We start from the raw sequence: 16,317 nt of genomic DNA on the forward strand, positions 1-16,317 counted from the left end.
GCAGGCCCTCCTAACCCAGAGGGCAGGGTGCTAGTACCTGTGTGTGAGGGCACCCCTGCACTAGACCTGTGTCCTTCAGCTTTGCGCTACTGCTTAATTTTCATGCTCATGACTGACTTGCTTTGGGCAGCTCTGGCCTCCATGTCACCAGTTTTTTTTAATCAATATGCTCTTTGGGTGTGGCAGCCATGAGAACTCACTACAGACTAAAAGTTTCTCTCAGCATTCATTGTCTGAATAAATCTGACAGGCATCTTTCAACAACTCTGAGACGTATTGATTCATCACCATAAATTAATTGAACTTACAGTGTTTGATGAGTGCATCCAGTCTCTCAAATTGATTTATGATTTCACCAAATCTCTGTTGTTCTTGACTGAAAATGTAACTTTCTGTAATCTACATTCAGCATTGGATTGAACTTCAGTTTTAAGGCTTCTTTGATTTGAAGGTATATAACTTCATCAGTTTGCAGCATTTGTTTATGACTTCTTTTACACTCTCACCAATAAGATTCTTAAGGTATTTGATAATCTTCTTGTTATCTGTTTGTTCTAGTGCAGCAATTAATTTATCAACTGTCTCTATCCAAGCAGTCTATCTGTCACCAATATTTTGCTTTTGAGCAGCATCGAATGGTGATGGTGGTTTTAGAAAAGTGGTGGCATTATAACTGTTTCCAGGTTTGGCTGACACTGACAATAGAGTTCTCTCTGATACTGTCTGCTGTCTACTAGGATCTGTTTCATCCATATCATCTTTACGGCCCTGTAATGTGCTGGCCCCTAGGCCATCTTTGGTAACTTTGGGAATTGTGACCTCTTTCTTGGTCTCCACTGGGGTTTTTCACTTTTCTGGAGACTTCTGGAGTTGTTCTGAGGCCCACTTAGCAGCTTTGATGGAGTGCCAATTCAGGTATGGACAGCTCAGTAAGCACAACCCTAGGTACTTCTCCTTGAGCCACATCCCTAGGGTTATGGTATGATGACTCTCTTTAATCGGCTTCAGTAAGCAGATGACCATTCTTGGTATCTGAATAGCTTTCTCTCCAGGCATCGTTTTGTGCTTTTTGACCCCTTTTTTGCTTGCGCCTAGTTGATCTCTGCCTCACAGCGCTTCTGATCGCAGAGTTATCTTGCAATTTGCTGTCACTATTTTTGATGCACTTTCAATTCAATTCAATTTAAAACCTGGTTGTTTCCGAATTCAGATTTATTACTCGTATGATGTATAGCTTTATGGTTGGTAATAGTGCGGTAACTTTCTTTACAGCATTGCCTGCGGTTTCTTGGCTAATGATGTGTATACTTCTCACTGAAGCTTTCGTTATCGTCAAGTGCTTCACATCAGCTGGAATTGAGCTTTGACGCCTCATATGCCAAACTTCAACTCTGCACTTCGACAGAGGTACAAATGGCATGCACGAGCAGTTTGCTCAGACCAAAGCAAACTCTCTGGGACACCGTTGTCGATCTTGGGGTTACTTATCCCTTATCTCGTTGTCAGTTATGGTGTCTTCCCACACCAAGGTACCCACCAATGACTATGCCACACATGGAGCTACGTATTACACATCTTTATTCGTCTGCATGTAACCGCAAACTCAACATTCTAAACCTTCATTCACTTCACCATGCCCTAACACTTACATCACAGTTCTAAGGAGTCCAAAACGAGCCAAATGTGTTCCGTCATTCATAACTTACACGACACTGCAAGTACTCTTTCGTCATTTATATGACATAATGGTTCCAAAACACACACTTCACATTTACAAAACAGAAGGTTTAATAAGTACATTAACGAAGAACAGCATATTTAAATTCCTTACTATGCTCATTTCGCGGAGATTGCTTCATAGATACGCAGTATATTCCAAAGCTCCTGTTCGAGTGGTGTCTCTCTTTTGATCAAATGTTTTCATCTTTCCACTTTAAATAACTGCATGTTGTGTGTAGGTTCGGTGCCCTGTGTTGCGTGCCGAACCCGAACTGTCGCACGGAGCCGGCAGTCGCGTCTGGTGGCCGGGCATTCTGCGAGGGACGGTTGAAGGAGGCAGAAGGAGGCCAGGAGACGCGACAGCGGCGCCCTTTCCCATACTTACGGACTATAAAAAAATAAATAGGTTACACCTACTTGAACGTCTCCTGCATCGATCATAACATCCTATTTTTGGCGACGAGGTGGTTTCTTCCTACGCGGTTGGTGAGAGTATATCCAGACAACATTACTTTGTTCTGTCTTCGTGTGGAGCTTCTTCCACATCGATTTCCTGAAGAAAATAAGTGTATTCTGGGTATTTCTCTGTGGAGGATCGTGTGTCAGCAGTTGTATTGGTGATATAGAACGTGTATTTACTTGTACTGTGAATGGCTTTTTCAGGCACCATCTTGGAAGTACTTTGTGCTTGAATCTATACAGAAATATATCACCAGTGGAATATTATTGCTACGTACTTCACATCACATTGCCTTTGATTGCCACATCCGGTCTTAAGTAATGCAGTCAGTCAATCCTCCACCACCTTTCTTGGAAACTCCTGGTGCCCCTCCCGGGTGCTATAGGAGCCTCTTGTTTTCGCCCTGAAAGAAACTTTTTTTTGCTTTTACATTCTTTGGGGTATGAAGGGAGAGAAATCTTCAAACACTTACCTGACCTACCGCAAATTGATGAAGAACTTGATGAATATTTGATGACTACCAAAAAGTTGTCCACAAGATTTGATGTGTTACCGAGTCTAGTAGTTTTGCGGCACAAATTCTTAATGCGTCAGCAATTTCAAAGTGAGGATGTTGATGTATATGTCAGTGCTCTAAGACAACTGGCTTCTAAGTGTGAATTTAGGGATTTTGAAGACCAGCTCATAAGGGACCAGTTCATTGGTCATTGTTCAAATAAACACATTCAGCAGAAATTACTCACCATGGGAAATCCAACGTTGGATGAAGCTATCAAAGTAGCCAAGAGTGTGGAGCTGGCCCAGATCTCTCTGATGGAACTCTCTTCTAGCTCTGCTGTGAAGGACTTTGATCCTCTTCATGTCAGTGTTGTTACAAAAAGGGGCGCAGCAAAGAATGCTGAGCCGAAGAAAAGTGACAATCCTTTTTTTAGGTCTTCGAAAATTTGTTTTAGATGTGGAAACATGCCCCATTTCAAGGACGGCAAGACTTGTCTGGCAAAGAACATTGTATGTAGGAAATATGGCAAAGTTGGTCACTTTCCTAAAGTCTGTCAATCCACAAGTAATAGGCAAGCTAATGTAACGTGTGTTGTGGAGGATGATGAGGAAAATAGAGAGGAATCTTTTGTAAAAGCATTTCAAGACATGATTGTAGTCGTCACAGATAATGTTTTAGGGGTCAAGGAACAAAACCAATGTATAGATCCCATGGTAGATATTCTGGTTGAGGATAAATTTCTTTGTTTATTGGTGGACTCTGGTGCACGTATTACTATGATTTCATCAGATCTGTTCCATAATATTTGGGGCGACAGAAAGTTATTCCCTCCCGATAGGTCACCGGTCTCTTATGAAGGCAGGAAAATTGAGTTAGAAGGTTACATAGAAGACAGTTTAGTGTTCAAGGGTCGGAGGATTTTTGGTAAAATCTATGTGGCCTACAGGGGTTTGAACATTTTGGGGTGGTACCATAAGGGTTTGTTTGGTATGGTGCTGAAACCTGGAATAAAAGAACAAGTTTTGGTGGTGGAGAACGCAGATTCCAAGGCACCGTTTGAAGATTAATTTCCTGGTATTTTTGCCCAGGGTTTGGGAAAGATTACTGGTTTCAAGCATAGGATAAAGGTTAAGGATAGGGCCATTCCTGTGAGACATAAAGTCAGGTCGGTGCTGTTTAGTTTAAGAGAAGATCTTAAAGCTGAATTGAACAAGCTTCAACAGAATGGTGTAATTGTACCTATTGAGTCCAGCTTGTGGCTTTCTCCCTTGGTTGTTGCTCGTAAACGTAATGGAGACCTACGTTTATGTGTGGACCTCAGGAGTCTCAATAAGGAAATATGGGTAGACTCGTATCCCTTACCCAAGATCAGTGACCTACTCGAAGGGCTCAAGGGCTCAGTGTGGTTTTGAAAGATTGATCTGGCATCTGCATATCACCAGGTTGAGTTGGATGAGGATTTGCGCCATTACACTGCTTTTAATTCACCCTTTGGCACTTTCCAGTTTTGCAGGATGCCATTCGGGTTAGCTTCTGCGGCGTCAGCGTTCCAAACGCATCATGCACAACATTTTGAGGGAAGTTCAGGGCATACTAATCTTTCAGGATGATGTGTTGTTTCACACGATGGGTTTAGAAGATCACAATGAGAAAATTAGATCAGTGTTTAAGATTTTTCAGTCCTTTATCGTCTGTGTAAAGAAAGAAAAATGTGAGTTTTACAAGAAAAAGATAGAATTTTTGGGCCATTGTGTGTCTGGGGAAGGTTTTACACCTCGGCCTGGGCTAATAAAGGCGATTGTAGATTCTCCTAGCCCTAAGGACAAAGATGAGTTGCGATCTTTTGTTGGCATGTGTGAATACTACTCAAAGTTTATTTCCAACTATGCTAGCAAAATGAAAGTCTTGTCCAATATGCTCAAAAGCAAAGTACCATTCAAATGGGACAGTGAGTGTCAAACGATTTTCGAAAGGGTGAAGCAAGAGTTGGTGGACGCCAGACCATTGATTCCTTACGACCCCAGCCAATTGTGTACCATCACGGTTGATGCTAGTAGTTATGGGTTGGGGGCAGTGTTGTTGCAAGGTATGGGAAAAGATGAGAAAGTAATTAGTTATGCTTCTAGAGTTTTACATGATCCTGAACTGAATTATTCGGTGATTGAAAAAGAGTTGCTAGCATGCTATTGGGCTAGCGAGAAGTTTAGGAGTTATGTTTGGGGCAGAAACTATGTAATTCAAAAAGTCATAAACTGTTGGTCTACATTTTAAATGGGGATAGAATTAACTACACGACCCCTCGTATTGCACGCCTCACCACAAAATTGTTGCAGTATGATTTTCAGGTCAAGTACATTCCGAGGAAAGATAATTTCACAGCAGATTTTCTATCTCGTCTACCTATCAATGAAGAAATTAATCTTGATTTGGAGGATGATGTGGAAGATTGTTTTATAGCAGCTGTTGATGCTGATGAGTCCAAGGTGTGCACGGAGACTGTATGGAGGATGGCTGAAAGCAGTGATGAGGTGTTGTCCATTGTTAAGCAGCATATAATCAATGGCTGACCTAAAGAAAGAAATTTGAATGCTGAAGTTCAACCATATGCCAAGGTGGGGGAAGAATTGTCAATTGAAAACGGTATTATTTTGAGGAATGATAAATGTGTACCCCCGTGTGAGATTCGTACAAGGTTGGTGGATCATGCTCATGAAGGTCACCTTGGTGCCACTATGACTAAGAGACGTATTGCAGCACACTATTGGTGGCCTTCTATGGACAGGAATGTAGAAAGAGTGGTTGGTGGATGCGTTGTGTATAATGGTGCAGAAAAAGGGTTGAAAGTTGTAAAACCACCATTACAACCCATATCTTTACCAGACAAGGCTTGGGTTAAAGTTGGGGTCGATATGGTTGGACCTTTCAATTTTCTCCCCATTCAGATGCGTTATGCTTTTGTACTAATGGACTACTACAGTAAGTGGCCAGAAGTGCGTTTCTTTGCCAAGCCTACTGCTGGTAGTGCGATTCAGTTTCTCAAAGAGATGTTTTGGAGGGAAGGTTTTCCGGAGAACTTGATCTCGGATAATGGTGTACAGTTTGTGTGTAATGACATGGAAACGTTTCTGAGAGAGTCTGGTGTGAAACATTTGAAGAGTTCTCTATACCATCCTCAAACGAATGGTTTAGTGGAGAGAATGAATAGGGTGGTTGTAGAGTGCATCAAGTGGGCTAAAGCAAGTAAGCTGGATGTGGAAGAAGCAGTGAATTCTATGTTGTGGTTTTATCGTACCACTCCACATTCGGTGACAAAAAACTCTCCTTTTGAACTGTTCAAGGGAAGACGTAGCACGTCAAGACTGTTTCCAGTGTGGTTAGCCAAAGTTGTGTCTGGTAAATTTCCTGATTCTGTGAACAAGGACTGGGTGTTGGGTGAAGTAAAAAAAAAAATCAAGAAAAGGTTAAAGCTGGGTATGACCTGAAGAATTCTACAAAATAACTCTCATTTCAACCTGGAGATCTGGTACGTGTCAAGTTACAGACATTTGTGAGGAAAGGGGAGGCTTGCTATGGATGTCCAGTGATGGTGAAGAAAGTGTGTGGTAATGCCATCATGGTTGAGGGTGGTCAATGGTGGAATATGGGTAAGGTTGTTAAGGTAAAGGATGTCAGTCACTGTGGAATGGAAGGAGGTAGCATCTCTGGGTCAGAGTGCATCAATCAGGAACGGAAGGTGTCAGACAACAATTTGTTAGAACCCCACACCTTGAGGAGATCTGTCCGTGAGAAACGGGTTCCGATCAAACTCAGGGAATATCATAGTGTTTAGCAAGAATGTTTTAATTATTGTCATCTCAAGGACACACTTATGTGATTGTTAAAAGTTATGTAATGTTCTTATGTAATTTTTTCTTCTCTATGTAAGTTGTTCTTATTTTTTAAAAAAAAGGAAATAATATGTTGTGTGTGGGTTCGGCGTGCAGTGTTGCGTGCCGAACCCGAACTGTCGCGCGGAGCCGGCGGTTGCGTCTGGTGGCCGGGCATTCTGCGAGGGACGGTTGAAGGAGGCAGAAGGAGGCCAAGAGACGCGACAGCGGCGCCCTTTCCAATACATACGGACTATAAAAAAATAAATAGGTTACACCTACTTGAACGTCTCCTGCATCGATCATAACACTGCACTTAAGCAGACTTGTAATTAAAACTCTGTTCTCGAACACACTAATAAAATCATAACCTACTGGGGAGGAAATATATAATTCTTCTCCATGTCAGGTTGCTTCTTCTCTGATACGAAAGAGACTGAAATATCTGAAGCCACAAGAATGTACACTCATTTGGGGTTTTCTTTTTGACAAAGTAAATCACAAATTCCCGGAAAGGGCACAAGAGGATACCCCCAGCCCCCCAACAAAGGCTTTTCATCGAATCCAGTTAGCGGATGAACATTTTTGATATAATGAATTGCACTTAAAATTCAGAAGGTTCCTTAAACCAGTGATGCACCACCAATAAATTATACAGCCATTGCTGTATATTTTGCATTAGTTTTCTTTGTCATCCACTCTTGTGCATGTTGATAAAAAGCTAATCTTTTTCCAGATCTCTGTTAAGCGACTTTAAAGCCAGGAAAAATATTTAAGGCTTTTTATCATCAAATTCAATTCAAATCGGATGTTTCAGCAGCAACAGAATTAAACACAGCTATCACCAGTTTAACTTTCTACATAAATATTACGATAAAAATAATCACAGCTCCTTACAAAAATAGTGTGGATTACAGAGAAAATTTCAGTGGTCTAGTTTACAACACCAGCAATATTAAGCAGTGTAATTCCTGGCGATTATTGAGAAGTTTGTGGAGCAAGGCTTAGGGCTCTTTCTCTGCCCACCAACATGCACCAGGGAGTTCCCTCCTCCTTGGGCAATACCTTTCACAAGTTGATATGTCATTATAGTCGCACTGAGGTCATGTATTTATTCTTCTTGTCTCAATAAATTAAGAATGATTTTTAAATTGAATAAACTGATGTTTTGCCTGTCAAGAATGAAGGTATGTTGGTCTACAACAGTTTCCAAAACAATTTTAACGAGAATTTGCAAAATTTAGTAGTCTCATTTTTCCAACAGAGTTAGCTTTTTTATTTGTCCATTGAGAAAAGAAAGAAAGAAGGGAGATGGTTGAGGGGTGCATGGGATAGAGAAATATAGAGACAGAATGGTAGAGAGGGGGTACAGAGCAGAAGAGAGAGACATGGAGACTAAAAGGAAAAGAGTGAAATAGGAGAAAGAACCATGATGGAGGCATATAGAGGTAAGAGAGAAACAAGCAAATTAGATAGATGGAGACAGTGAGAGAGAGAGGGAGAGAGAGAGAGAGAGACAGATGAGCATGAAAGAAAATAAGAGGCCGAGACAGAGAGGGAGAGAAAGGAGAAAGTGAGAGAGCTGGTCTATCCCTCACCCACTGTAGTCTCCACTAGTCTAAAGCTGTGCTCACAGGTTACTTAGGCTTTCCTTTGCCTCTCTAAATCTTTTTAGTTACTAGGGTAAATACAGAGTACTTCAGTCCTTTTACACAGTGAGCTCCTCCAAACACCATTACTCCCTTGCCTCCTCAATTAAATTATTTACATAGTGAGGCAATCCTGTCCCTCAGACACTCCAATCCGGTCAAAAAAAAATTTGTAAATGCCCCTCCCCCTCCATAAAATCCTGTTTAGTTGTGTTTGCCAAACATATGGACTCCAATCAGGTGTGGAGCACCAACTGCAGGGATATACTACCTTATGGAGGTGGAGAGATGGTGGAGTAGGGCTAAGTGGACTTTCAGGCATTTGTACTGACTGCAATGTTGCATGCTAGCAGCAGCTGGTTAGGTTATTCCTCTTTGCTGCTACAACAAAGACATTAGGGCAATTGTGTTTTATACAATTTATTTTTTCAGTCGATTGGGAGTCTTTATGTGTGGGCAGGGGTCGTTTTATTCTGGATATTACCGATAGAGCAAGGACAGTGGGAGGGGGAGAAATGTGTATTTCTAAATTACTTTACTTTTTTTTTGTGGATTAGAAGAGTTTAACTTGCGGGCAGATGTCATTTTATCTTAGCTATAACTAACCATGGCAGTGTTCAGAGCCACTTAATTTTTGCCACGGATTAGGTTTGGACCAACATTTTGGAAGGTGCAGTCTAGTTGTTTCCATTTGCCGTCCGGGCCCCGCTATTTAAGTCACTCCAGGGCATGGACTCACCATTGGCGCGCCAAAGTTAAGTGCGTCTACGCCAGTCCGTGTTGGGCCAGGGCAGGGGCCAGAGCCTATGCCTGTTCCACCATGCATCAAGCATATTCTGCAGAAGAGCTAAGATGTTTTAATAATGTACCAAACACAAATTGTATGCATGCTCTTTCTTCATATAAGCTCATGCTTTTCCTCTGTATAAGTCCCTAAAGTCTGTAAAGTATGCAACTTTGGATTGGGGCACTGCAAATCTTACCTTGAGAAAATGGACATTAATAAAGTTTTTCACACCCACAAACACTATGGGGGTCATTCTGACTTTGGCGGGCGGCAGAGGCCGCCCGCCAAAGTCCCGCCGTCAGAATACCGCCGCGCGGTCAAAATACCGCCGCGCGGTCAAAAGACCGCCGCGGTAATTCTGAGTTTCCCGCTGGGCTGGCGGGCGACCGCCAGAAGGCCGTCCGCCCGCCCAGCGGGAAACCCCCTTCCATGAGGATGCCGGCTCCGAATGGAGCCGGCGGATTGGAAGGGGTGCGACGGGTGCAGTTGCACCCGTCGCGATTTTCAGTGTCTGCCACGCAGACACTGAAAATCAATGTGGGGCCCTGTTAGGGGGCCCCTGCAGTGCCCATGCCATTGGCATGGGCACTGCAGGGGCCCCCAGGGGCCCCACGACACCCATTACCGCCATCCTTTTCCTGGTGGTGAAAACCACCAGGAACAGGATGGCGGTAAGGGGGTCGGAATCCCCATGGCGGCGCTGCAAGCAGCGCCGCCGTGGAGGATTCCCTGGGCCAGCGGGAAACCGGCGGGACACCGCCGGTTTCCCGTTTCTGTACCGCCGCGGTCAGAATGCCCATGGAAGCACCGCCAGCCTGTTGGCGGTGCTTCCGCGGTCGTTGGCCCTGGCGGTCGGTGACCGCCAGGGTCAGAATGACCCCCTATATGTATCTACTTAACTGTAGATCTTTGCCTAAACATAGTTCAGTGATGTTTACCTTCCTGGAGGACAAGAAACCTGAGGCCCTGTTCCTTACGGAAACATGGTTCAGAAAAGAATCTACACCAGATACAGTTTTGTCTATTCCACAGGCTACACCACAGCGAGAGGTGATAGAAAGGATAGAAGGCAGACCTCAAGAGTACTTCTGCAAACATCGAGATTAAGGATAGATAGAGCCTTCAGTTTTCACTTGTGCTCTCACCTACCTTTAACTTCTCTGGTATTATCATATGTCGCCCTCCAGGTTCAGCCACATAATTTATCCAGGCATTATCTAAAATGGCAATGTCCCTTCTTCATGGAAACATGCTATAATTAAACATTTATTGAAGAAACCTTCAGCCAATCCACTCTAGGCAGAAAATTATAGACCCATCTCTCCACATCTTATACTAAGCAAAGTGCTAGAGAAACCAGTTATTAAGTATCTCTCAAGCTTTTTAGAGACGTATGCGGCATTACACCCCACTCAAACAGGTTTTAGAGCAGGTAGTAGCACCAAAACCACCCTCCTTGTAGTGACAGAAGCACTTCGGTTGATTCTTGACCAGGGAGGATCAGCAGCCACGATAATGTTGGATCTTAGAGCAGCATTTGATACTAATTCATTTCCTATCCTAATTCAAAGAATGGAGGAAGCTGGCATATCAGGGGCTGCTCTTAACTGACTGTCAGCCTTCTTGGAAGATAGGAGCTTCTGGGTTTGCGAAGATACTCCTTCTCAGCCTGATATCCTATCCTATAAATTGTGGCATTCCCCTGCGCTTCTCCTAAGCCCCACACTTTTTACCTTATATGTCCTCCCCTTGGCAGAGATAGTGCAGGCCCAAGGTCTCGCACTTGTATCTTATGCCACTGATACACAGTTGATTTTAGCTCTTTCACCATAAACAGGAAAGGCATTCTCAAAATTAAACTCATGTTCATAGACTGGATGTCTGAAAGCTGTCTAAAACTTAACAGCGAAAGGCTGGTTGGCAATAACCCCTCCAGGTGGAAAGAAATAGCTTGACCAGATTATCCTGGAGAGCTCCCACGGAGATCACATGCAGTGAAAAGCTTAGACTTCTGGATAGATGATAAGTTGATGATGGAAAAACAGACAAAGAAACTGGCAAGGACTTGCTCCAGCAAGCTGAGAGCTCTCAGAAATGTCTTACACTGGCTCCTACTTTCATCAAGTAGAGTAGTCGTACAGGGGCTTATCAACTCTCAGCTGCACTCTTTTCCTAGGCAATCCAAAATATGTCACAAAGAGACTACAGGTCATTCAGAATGCCTCAGCAGAAACTCTCTATAAACTTTTTAAAATACCATACACCCACCCCAGTCCTGGCTGTCTTGCATTGGCTTCCAGTGCAGAAAATAATTGCTTTTAAAGGATTGTGTATGGCTCAACGAGCTATGTGCGTAGAGGCCCACTCATCAGTCAACTCCTCACGGCCTAGACACTCCAAGATGCCTTTGCGTTCTAAATAGTTAAAACTGTAGACTAAACCCAAGGTCGAGACAAGGGGGACGCTCCTTTGCAAATCTAGTCCCTAAGTAATAAAATGACCATCCTATGAATATAAAGATGGAGCAATCAGAAACAATCTTCACAAAACTCTTGAAGTCCCATCTCTTCTAATCTTAGCCCATGTCACAACCCTAAGGTCATACAGCTAACCTGCAGGTGTGTTGGTCTCTAGCGCTGAGAGGCTTGATTGGGTAGCTATATGCTAGCAAATCTTCTGAACAGAATAGAATAGGTTGCTCGTGGCCCACAGGGATGGCATTTGGCAGGTTGTGTGTCCTGAATTGATGTCCTTCCAGGTTCTGAGGGTGCACTGATCGTGCACTGATAGAAAGTTGTCAGGAGGCAGCGGTGCAACTTGCTGGTAATGTGGTAATCATTACGGCCCAGGCAAGGAGTGGACAAGGCCTCATAGCTAACGTTTCTAAATTTTGAAAAGCTTGGTTCAAAGGAATTTTTTACTCAGAAAGGAGTAGCTTAGAAGGGATTTCACCTTCTCCTTATCATTGGCACATGAATAATTTTACTGGCTTTTTGATAGGTGAAGGGATGAGACTCCCTACTAATATATAAGCACCTTTCATGTCAGTTGATTTGTCCAATTGAGCTTCAGGGTATAGGGATGGAGGGCAAAAGATGGAATAAGTCTCCAATGGTTTATTCCTCTGATAATGGCCAGGATGACAGAGAGCTTCAGAGAAACAGATTTAGAGGTTCTAGGTCATAGTTTCCTGGTGTAGCAGTACTTTTGTCTGCTTCAAAGGTACAACAGATGATCGATGAAGCAGCACTGAAAGGACTAATGTTGATAGGAAGGGGAAGACAATCAGAGGAATGGTTGAAAGAAGAACGTGTGCCTGGATGCAGAAGACCCCAGTTCTTCTTCCTCTTGCAAATACGTGCAAACAAAAGAATTGTTACTGTTGTTTGGCATTTCATCTAGCGCCTGGACCTGAATGTACAGAGTCTTTTCCCACAATATGGTAGTTCCCCACCACTTCCACTTCCTGTGCATTAAATAAAGTAAGGAATTCATTTTTAGACAATGGAATGGGTGGATTATTCAAGCACCCCAAATGTTTTAAAAAAGAAACGCAATGGGTGGAAAACAATGTACTGGGATGCGACCTGAGCAATTGCCATTGGCTGAGAATGATTGAAGCATTCCATTCATCCTTATTGTTTTTGCATTTCCCGCCCTAAGTGCCCCAGATACATCCAGAAGTGGGCCCCAGGCTCACTGTGCCACTGGAACCAAGGAATACTTGGATGAAGAGCCCTAACTAGGATGAGATTAGTCCTAGGTTGCTTGTGTTCTGGATCAGGGAGGACCTGGCCAGGCAGATCAGGTTGGACTGTTCTCATGAGGAGCATGGTCAAGACTGTTATGCATATGGCTGAGTTCAAACTGAGGTAGCATGGTGAGCAAAACAACAATGTATTGGGATGCGGCACAAAGAGATTGCCAGTGGCTGAGATTAATTCAAGCATTCCATCCATCATCCTATTTTTGCCTGGGGGGAGTTAGCAGGCATTATTGCACATAATGTCAAATTAGATTCTATATTATCCCCTTTGATTGAGAGGTCGGCAGTAAATCAGGAGGACTGTCCGACGAATTATGCAGTGAACCATAAGTGTCATAGATTTGAAGAAAGAAATCAGCAGCTAGTAATGTGCTACTGAAGGTCGGTACTTATGCGGCCTACAGTTCTCAGTCTGGTGTTAGGGACTGAACTAATTAGCATATGCAGGGGCTAATGCTCTGAGATGGAACCTGTGAACGAGGGACTGGAAGACAGACGTTTCAGTCAAATCCTCTTCACTAAGAATCACACTTGAGGGCAAAAAGTCGAATGTGACCAGATGGATTTAATTATCACAAAGTCCTTCAAAGAGAGGAAACCCTACCCTATAAAAAAATCACATCTCATTCCTTTAGGGCTGGGAGCAGGGACCAAGATGACACCCCCAAGAGGAAATCAAAATGTTATTGCTCATGCAGAACGAAGTTCCAATGGAGGAAGACATTTAAATCTAAGGAGTCTTCTTCTGTTTTGGGATCACTGAGATGCAATTCCTGACTAATAGTCTCATTCGTTCAATCCAGACCCAGTGAGATGAAGGATCAAGGACATCTACACGGATTGGTAAAAAAAAAAATCAGGATGAATGGGTACTGAATAAAATCAAGAAAGGTTATTGGGAATTGGACTCCAGACTTTTTATGCCAGTTCACAGGGATTCTAGTAGGAGAAAGTTCCCACGGGAGGTTGAATGGGCATTATTTATATAGACCGCCACTGTTTCCCTTGTCTGAGAGAGAAAGGATTTGGTTTTTATTCCAAGCTTTTTCTGCTACAAAAACCCCCAGGAGAGGTTGGGTCAGTTCTGAACTTGAAAAGTGTTAACACGTTGATAAAGACTATTCATTTAAGGTTGGTGGCAAGGTAAAGGTATATTCTGAGGGTTTCGGAGGGAGATTTTCTGGCTGCCATCGATGCACAAGATCCCTATATTCATATTCTCATTTTTGCAAAGTACCAAACATTTCTACATTTTGCAGTAGGGAATCTTCATTTTTAGTTTAGGATGCTACCATTGAGGCTAAAGACTGTCCCACGAGTCCTTAAGAAGGTAATGTCACCCTTGACAGCAGTACTACATCTGGAGGGGATATTTGTTCAACCTTATCAGGACAATTGTCTAGTCTCTTCTATTTGACAACAAGGGTACAAACAACTTCTCAGGTAGAGAGATTTCTCTTTGTCCTGAAAAAACATGGGTGCTTGATAAATCCCAAGAAGACTCAATTGATTCCTTCTCAAGACCATGTGTTTATCGGGGCAAGGTTCTGTACATATCTGAACCTGGTAAGACCTCTGGACAAAAAATCCAAAAGTTCCATGAGCACATATCCAGTCTTCTAGCTCTAGAGGCTTCAGCAGCAGCAGTTTGCTTACAAATCCAAGGGCACCTTGTAGCAACTGTCTTTCTGGTACATTGGGCCAGGTTTCATCTCAACAAGGTTGCAAGGCACCTGTTGGCCCATTGGAGTACATCAAGGTAGGATCTGTTGCACAAGTTTCCAGTGACTTAAAGTATGAGACAGAGTAGTTGCAATAGTTGCTAAAAATGCAGAATGCACTGAAGGGTATGTTATTTTCCCCTTCTGCTTTATTGATCCTTACAATAGAAACCAGGATGATGGGTGGGGAGCATAGATAGATTCTCATCAAATACAGAGCAAATTATCTTGAATTCAAAAGCTAAAGTTATCCTATTGGAGGGAATTAAAAACCATTTGATTAGCCCTTCTGGTATTTCCTCCACTGTTGTCAGGTAGTTTAGTTATTGTAAGGACAGAAAATATAACTGTGAAATCTTACATCAATACACATGTGGGAACCAGGTCAGTGTCCCTTGTCAGGATATCAGACTAGATATTCACTTGGGAAGAAGACAAAATAACTTAAATTGCAGCAGCACATATCGAGGGCCTGAAACCCAGTAGCAGACAGGCTGAGCTCTTATTGGTAACCTTGCCTAATATAGATGAGGAGTGAGCCAAAGCAGATACGACCTATTATTCAATTTCCCCTAACCTTTCCTCCTCTCTATCTCACCTCTTTAGCAAAGCTCAGACTTGCAGCTTGGGAATTGGAAGGGCAGGGATATAGAACAGGGGATCTCAGGACTATTCAATTTTCCACCTTACTATTCTATACTAAATATTAGTATAGGTTTAGTAGATGGTGTATTGCTAAGAATGTAATCCCTCAAGCCACAGAGTTGGTTAGCATTGGTTCTTTCTTAATGGATTTGCGCTGGGGCTCAACAACAGAAATATTGCGGGCAACTGTAAGAGCATTTAGATGTTCCTGGGATAACTTATTGGATAAGCAAGGTGTTAGACTTTTCATCCTTGGCTTGGTCTCCCTTAAGTTTGTGCCTCTGTTCCCCAGGTTGTTGATGTGTGCTGGACTCTGATTTTACTGTTTTTGTTACTCTGGGCACTTTACCACTGCTAACCAGGGCAAGTGCTCCTTTACAAAATGTGTATGTAATTGGCTTATCCATGATTGCCATATTTGATTTACTAGTACGTCTCTAGTAAAGTGCACTAAAGGTGCCAGGGCCTGTAAATCAAATGCTACTAGTGGGCCTGCCACACTGGTTGTGCCACCCACATAAGTAGCTCTGTAATCATGTCTCAGACCTGCCATTGCAGTGTCTGTGTGTGCACTTTTAAGTGTAAATTTGACTTGGCAAGTGTACCCACTTGCCAGGCCTAAACCTTCCCTTTTCTTACATTTCAGACAACCCTAAGGCAGGCCCTAGGTAGCCCAAAGGGCAGGGTGTAGTGTATGGTTTAGGTAGGACATATATTAATGTGTTTTATATGTCCTGACAGTGAAATATTGCTAAATTCATTTTTCACTGTTGCAAGGCCTGTCCCTCTCATAGGTTAACATGGGGGCTACCTTTAAATCTGATTAAAGTGTAGATTCCCTTTGGGAGCGGATGGACTTGGGAAGTTTAGGATCTCTGAGCTTTAAAAATACATCTTTTAGTAAAGTTGATTTTAGGATTGTGTGTTTGAAAATGCCACTTTTAGAAAGTGAGCATTTTCTTGCTTATACCATTTCTGTGACTCTGCCTGTTTGTGGATTCCCTGTCTGGGTCAGTTTGACAGTTGGGCTAGTTGCACCGCACACTAAACAGTGACAAAAAGGGAGCTGGGGTGTAGCCTGCATATCCTGATGAGTCATCTGTGCTAGGAGGAGAGAAGGAGTGGTCACTTACATTTGAAAGGGCTGTGCCTGTCCTCACACAATGCAGTCTCCACCACCTGGTGAGTGTCTGGGGCCTGGCCTG

General features: G+C 43.0%; 1 protein-coding gene across 4 annotated transcripts in view; it reads right to left on the reverse strand.

The window, feature by feature from the left end:
- The window catches only part of DYNC1I1 (dynein cytoplasmic 1 intermediate chain 1), a 1,447,115-nt gene that overhangs the window by 1,322,446 nt on the left and 108,352 nt on the right, over positions 1–16,317 (reverse strand). The gene's annotated exons all lie outside the window — the stretch shown is intronic.

Source organism: Pleurodeles waltl, chromosome 10, assembly GCF_031143425.1.
Source record: "Pleurodeles waltl isolate 20211129_DDA chromosome 10, aPleWal1.hap1.20221129, whole genome shotgun sequence".
In the NCBI taxonomy this organism is placed as follows: Eukaryota; Metazoa; Chordata; class Amphibia; order Caudata; family Salamandridae; genus Pleurodeles; species Pleurodeles waltl.